At 41.0% G+C, this 7,103-nt stretch overlaps 1 pseudogene; it reads right to left on the minus strand.

The window, feature by feature from the left end:
* Positions 1-4,888: 4,888 nt before the first annotated feature.
* LOC102244115 lies at positions 4,889-5,831 on the minus strand (annotated as a pseudogene).
* Between the last annotated feature and the right edge of the window lie 1,272 nt (positions 5,832-7,103).

Raw genomic sequence — 7,103 nt, forward strand, 5'->3', positions numbered from 1 at the left:
TGAACTTTTGAAGCTAGGTTTTATCCATTGTGTGGGTAATTGACTTTTAAGTGTAGGAATTTTTAATTGTCTGTCTTAAATTTTCTCTTGTTCTTTTTGGCTCCAAGTTCAGGCTGTCATAAGCTGTTAGTATATTAACAATTTCTGCTGTCAGAGAGTTTTGATAAGCATTCCCTTTAATTTTCTTTAAATTATAAATGTTGACTAGGGTGGAACCAAATTCATTGCTCACCGGCACACCTCTGACCCTTCCCTTGGGTTGATAACTGTATCAGTCAATACACAGTTCAACCAGTGACCATTTCATCTGTCTTATAACTCATGACATACTGTGTCTCTACCCTCTCCATGACTGTTACAGATGTGATATATAAGTGGTAGAAATTGATGCATACATTTTTGTCACAGATAGGTTTTGATTGTGTATACTAGGTTCTTTAAATAACTCATTGCATAAACTTACTAACCTTGACTGTAGTTAATATTTTAAAAGTTAGGAAAATATCTCCTCATAGTTCATTCATATCTTTACAAATCTGTATTCTGCGTTTCTCCAAACTTGGAAGGAACATCAGAGGGAGATAAGGGTAAAGAAATCTTCAGTTGGAGAGAGAGAAAGCACAATAATGGGAAGAATCGGATGTGAAGTAGGAAGCTGCTTGACTAGTCAATGGAGTTAAGGCATTCAGAAGGTAATGTGGAAATAAGAGCATAAGAGGAACCACTGGGTCATATGACACCTTCAAAATTGAAGGAACCAAGAAAGGATAGGGAGAGTTAGTTTTGTTTGAACTATTCTGATTGAACTCCAGTATAATGATGGTAAAATAATGATCACCAGTATCTGTTGAGCATTTACTGTGTGCGAGGCCCTTTACATGTGCTACTACTTTGATACTTCACATTAATTCTGTGAAGTACTGTCGTTGAAAGTACTGCCAGTTGAAGATGAGGTGCTCTTTGAAGTTAAGTAACTTAGGCAGGCAAGTTGGGGAGCCAGATTTTGATTCCACAGAGTCCACTTGGGGAGCACAAGCTAGCTGCTGTGAAGTCACTTGGTTTGCAGTGGAGAAGGGTCATAACTGGTGGAAAAGGGCAGGTGTCAGCAGAGCCTCCCAATTTCATCATTCCACTTTTTGAATCTTGTTGCTAAGTCAGTCAGTTTGTTTTTATTTCCAGACACTAGATTACACTTGCCCTCCCATTCCAGCAATTTACATGGAGACAAAAGCCACTATTTTACAAAATAAGACCTATTCTCTTCTTTTTCACCGCATTATTTATTTGTTATCTTAAGTAATCTCTTACATGGTACATTATTCAATAATTTACATATTCTTTAAGTCCCCACTTATTGTTACCTTGACTGTTTGCCCCGCATGAGCTGTGCCCTCTATAATGCTCTTGTGTGATCCTCCGCAGTTCACAGTGATGTGTATGAAAAGTGCTCAATCACATTGCACTGGAATGGATGGTTAACATAGCTGTTTTCCCCAGTTGGCCTCTAAGGCTTTTTAAGTCTGTTTTCTAGAGCCCTGACACTCAGGACACAGTTGGAAGTTTAGTGTTTCAATTAGATCTACTCTACTATCCTGTGATTAGAAATTACTAATAACCTTTTTAAAAAATATATATTTTTATTGATTTCCAGGAGGAAGGGAGAGAGATAGAGAAATAGAAACATCAGTGATGAGAATCATTGATCACCTGCTTCCTGCATGCCCCCTACTGGGGATGGAGCCCACAACCCCGGGCATGTACCCTGACCTGGAATTGAACTGTGACCACTTGGTTTATAGGTCGATGCTCAACCACTGAACCGTGCCAGTCGGGCGATTAATAACCTTTTAACATGAGAAAACTAAAGCTTCTTGATGGTACAAATGTTTTAATCTAAATTACAAGGCAAAAAAGTGCAGTTGTGACTTGAACTCAAGCATGCATTCCAGGATGGTGGGCAGTGGCAGTGGGAGGGTTTTGATGATGGGCAAGCCTAGAATTGGGGTAAGAAAATCCCAATATATGCAGGGACAGTGAGTGCTTCCCAGGAGGACAAAATTGGATATTGACTTCTGGCTTGTCTGAAGTTGACCACTGGGTAAGCCCTAGCCTGGGAACCTGGCCCAACTCCACCATCCTTTTCAACTAAAAATAGAGAAGACTGTGCCTCAGCTAATTTTAGCTTGAGGCATCTAAGAAGTATATTCTGCCTGTTTCTGGAGGTATTAGGACATGCTGGTTCGGGGATTTTGCCTTTCTTGCTTTATCACCAAAAACTGTGTGTGTAGAGAGCACTTTAATAATCCTTGTTTATGAACACCATTTCATTTGAGTCTTATAAATAACTGGCAGATATTCCATTTATAGAAGATGACTTAAGTTTAGAGAGATTAAAGTGACTTGCTTGCCCAGGTCTTCTTAGTAAGAGATAATAGTCTGTCCTCTGGTTTAGGCAGCCCTAACTTTCAACCCTGGCCCTGCCATTTAGTAGCTGTATTACTTAACCTCTCTGAGCTCTGAGTTTCTCATCTGTAAAATGGGATACTGGAAATTAATTCACAGGGTTCCTGTGAGGATGAAATGTGACATGAAATTGTGCCCTTTTATTCTTGACATTGATTAGGTAGTTGGTGACTTACAGTTTTCACTTGCCTTTCTTCATTGAGTTGAGGAGATCTTCGGGAATGTACTCTGTACCTTATAGGAAATTTGAATTTAATCCATTTGGGTTGCTAATCATCATGTTGGTGTTGGTGTCTGGTAGCAAGAGTAGATGCTGTAAGACAAGTGAATCAGTGTAGAAGGTCTTGCTAGGAGAATGTAGCTGCTTCTAGATAGATCATCTTTTATTCCATGGTGCCTGGCACCCATTTTTGTTGTAAATGGTTGTTGAACTCCTAAAGATAGGAATAGGATCTTAACTGGACTGATAATAACTCAGTAATTTTTCTTAGGTTTGACTTTGGAGCTTTTGCAAAGGAAGGTGTGTTTTGGGTTATAACAATACCTTCCATTGCCCACTCAGTGCTTTAAATTAGTTCTTAAGCCATCTGAAGAGCTCAGATTTCAAAAAGTTTTTTTTTTTGAAAAGCAACCAAGTGAGTTGCTCAGTTTAAAAGGAATAAAAAAGGTTAAAAAAATTTTTTTTTTTTTTTAAACTGAGGTAGTCTGAAGGCGTTGTGAGTATAAATGGCTGACTCAGATGCTGGCTCTGGGAAAGTCTTCTAAGGAAAACCATCACTTTCTCATCTTTTATTCTCTTGAGATCTTCTGGAATTGAATTTTACTACCTAAGGTAGTAGCTTAGAAAAGACAAATAGCGATGAGACCTTCCTTTGGGAGTTTATTCAGGACTAAGGATAATATTTTTCTTTATATCCTTAGTGGAGACACGTGAAAAAAGCACCAGTTTGCTAACACATGGAATTTCTAATGTGAACTTCAAATCTCTAGTTTTATAGAAACAGGGTAGCACCATGGTTTTTTTTTTATTTAGGAACATGACATTTAATATGCTTCCATGTTAAAATTGCATATTAAGGGTATCAGGCAGTTATGTCAATGAAAACAACCTTTAAAACTGTAGGCCATTGTGTGCTTGAATTCAGTGGTTATAGCCATTCTTTTTATTTAATATATTTTTATTGATTTCAGAGAGAGGAAGGGAGAGGGAGAGAGAGATGGAAACATCAGTGATGAGAGAGAATCATCGATTGGCTGCCTCCTGCATGTCCCCTACTGGGGATCCAACCCCACCCAGGCACGTGCCCTGACTGGGAATCTAACCGTGACCTCCTGTTTCATAGATCGACACTCAACCACTGAGCAACACTGGCCGGGCTGTAGCCATTCTTAAACTTTTTGGTGCAAAGAATCGCCCAGAGACCTTGTTAAAAATGCTCATTCCTAAGGGTGCCTTCTCTTGTCTGGGCAGGGCCTTGGAAATGTGTAGCTCAGATAAGCACCAGGTGGTTCTGATAGAATTTTACATAATCTCTCTGGATAATGAGAATAAACTCAAAGTTAGGAAGCCTTTCTCATTGTGTTTGGAGACTTAGGACCTTTTAGATTTTAAAATCAATGGTAAGTGAATTTTTTTTATTAAAACTACCATTGATCACTTTTTCTTCCATTGAGCACAGGTGAAGTAGTTGGCTTTGTGGCAGTAGGTCTCAAACTTTACTGTGCATCATTGTCACCAAGGTGATTATGGTGCTGATCTGGAGTGGGGCCCGAGAACTTGCATTTCTAACAGATTCCCTGGTGATGCTGAAGCCCATGGTCCGGGCACCACACTTTGAGAATGACTGGTTTATAGGAAAAATATTAATCATCAAGCTCTGGCTTTTTTCTGGGCAGATGATAAGCATATGCTAAGAGCATTTGAGAAGTGGGTCAGACTATAGAGAGAGCAGAGTCACACCTCAAGACAGATACAAAGCACATGCTTAGTGATTGGAAAAGTGGATGGAATTGTTCACATTATTTAAAACTCAAGTGCACTTAGTTGCATTTATGCATGTTAATTTCGTGTACGTTGAACACTGCTGTGTTTTTCTTGGCATAGTAGGCACCTATTTTAACCTCTCTTCTGGGTTGTAATCAAACTCCCTAAGAGTTGTGGTTGTGCTTAACTTCTTAGAGGCTTCATAGCCTGGATATAATAATTGGTACATAAATACGTATCTGCTACCCAATTTCAACATGACAGACTAAAAGACTAAAATTCCTATGCCCGTTTTTTTCTTCTCTGTAAATGGAAATGTCTTTCTGTTCTTTGGAATTGTTTTGGCCTCAATATTTTGTTGAAAGAGAGAGAGAGAGAGAGAGAGAGAGAGAGAGAGAGAGAGAGTGTGTGTGTGTGTGTGTGTGTGTGTGTGTGTGTGTGTTTTAGCAGGCTTAATTCACATTATTTTTCTTGTATAAAATTATGTGGTGGCGACAGCGGGAGCCTGGGTCCTCTGCACAGAAACTCTGGTGTGGGTCTTTACAAGATGGTCAGTGAATTCCTGACAGGGAGGCTTTGGTGAACACAGTCTCTTTCCAGAGATCTGGGGTGAGATAGCTCTAGGTCTTAGAGGTGGCATCAAAGGTGGCCTTGGCGAAGTTGCCCAGGGTGGCAGTGCAGCCCCTGGCCGAGGTATAGCCATCGTCAATACCGCCATCATCAGCAACTTCTTAGGCACAGGGGCCGAGACAATGCCAGTACCCCTGGGGGCAGGGATGAGGCGCACCAGTACAGAGCCACAGGGGCCTGTTACCTTGTACGGTGTGGGGCTTCCCGATCTTGTTTTCCCAGTAGCCTCGACCCACAGGGACAATAGAGAGCTTGGCCAGGAGAATGACTCCACTGATGGCAGTGGCTACTTCCTTTGAGCACTTAACACCCAGACCAACATGTCCATTGTAGTCCCCAGTGGCGACAAATGCCTTGAACCGGGTCCTCTGGGCAGCACCTGTCTGCTTTTGCACAGGCATGATCTTCAAGACCTCATCCTTGAGGGATGCCCCCAAGAAAAAGTCAATGATTTCAGATTCCTTGATGGGCAAGGAGAATAGATAGATTTCCTCTAGGGATTTGATCTTCATGTCCTTGACCAGGCGGCCCAGCTTGGTGACAGGAATCCACTCCTTGTCCTCGGCCTTTCCTCCAGGAGCTCCGCGGCCTCGGCCCCTGCTCCGACCCCGGCCGCAACCCCAGCCCGGGATGCCGCTGCCAAATCCTCCACCGAAGCCGCCAGGACCTTCTATTCCCGGGCCTCTGGCTCTCCCGGCCCTTCGCAGCACCGGCTTCATCCGCCATTTGGTGTTTCGTCAGAAAAGAAGCATGTGTTTGTGTTTTAAATGACTTATAAAGCGTGTCTTTTATCTAAAAAAAATAAAGTAAAATAAAAGACTCGGGAGTCATTTCTGTTTAGCAGAGAAAGTTTTATTTCAGAGTGAATGATTAATTTGGAGTGATTACTTTGGGAATATGCAAAATTCTCCAGATACTACTCACTATCGTCATGTAGATTGTTGTCAGAAATGGCCTGTTTTACTGGCAGCTTCCTAGTAATGCTTTGTACTGTTTGGGCATCTGTCCATGTTATTAGACATGGGCTTCATAGAGAAGAAGGTCTTACAGATATTTATGGCAGGCTTATTACCTGAAGCATGTACAGAGAGTTAAGAGACACACTCTGCAGTTAGGTGCTCATGGGCTAGTTGAGAAATAGATGGAAACAGGTGAACAGTAGGTTTAAGAGCCAGCTCAGGACAGAGACGGAAGAGAGATAACTTTGCATCTGATGCACATTGAAAAGCCAATAAATGTTCATTAATGATGGAGGGAAGTGGAAAATAAACCACAATAGACCTTGGCAGAGAAGATGAGAATGACTTGTTTGGCCTGGGATTTGGAAAAATATTATATTTGGCTATGAGGTTATTACTCTTGCAACATTTTATCTCTTTGAGTGAAGAAGCTTGTAATTATATCCTAAGAATAACTTTAAGTGCTATTTCTTAATCTGGGAGGTTTATGGTCTCTAAGATATCAAGGCCAGGTTTCAGAGGGATTGTGGAAGTTACATTGATGAAGTTGAGAAGAGTGTTTTGCGAGTAGTTCCGTGAAGAGGGCATTAACTTTAGCCCTAATGTTAAATTCTCTGATAGTCTGCATTCTTCCTTCTAGCTTCTTTAATATTTACTGTAGGCAGAAGAATAAGTAGTGAGTCTAGATTCCTTAAGAGCTGCTTAGAGGTGTGTGTCTTCAAGTCAGAAGTAGGTGGAGAAGGGAGGGTGGAACTGGGGTTTAGTGATAGTCAAAGAAGTCTTCCGGGAGCATCAAAACAGAGATTCTGGGAGGTTCTCCGTTTTGAGATAAGTTACCTTATCTAGAATTCCAGATGTTACAACTGTTCTTGATTAACCTGTGTTTTAGCCAAGTGATGGGGGAGGCAAATGATGAACTCTTGTTTCTAGAATTGTGTCATATCAAGGTATAATGAAGGAGACAGAGAGCATCAGCACCAGATTTCTTCATGGCCAAAACAATTTGTTTAAGTTATGGAGTCACTCAGGAAGGTTTTTCATTCATTTTAGGAAAAGTTGGAAAATGG

Source organism: Myotis brandtii, unplaced genomic scaffold (genome assembly GCF_000412655.1).
Source record: "Myotis brandtii unplaced genomic scaffold, ASM41265v1 scaffold18, whole genome shotgun sequence".
Classification (NCBI taxonomy): Eukaryota; Metazoa; Chordata; class Mammalia; order Chiroptera; family Vespertilionidae; genus Myotis; species Myotis brandtii.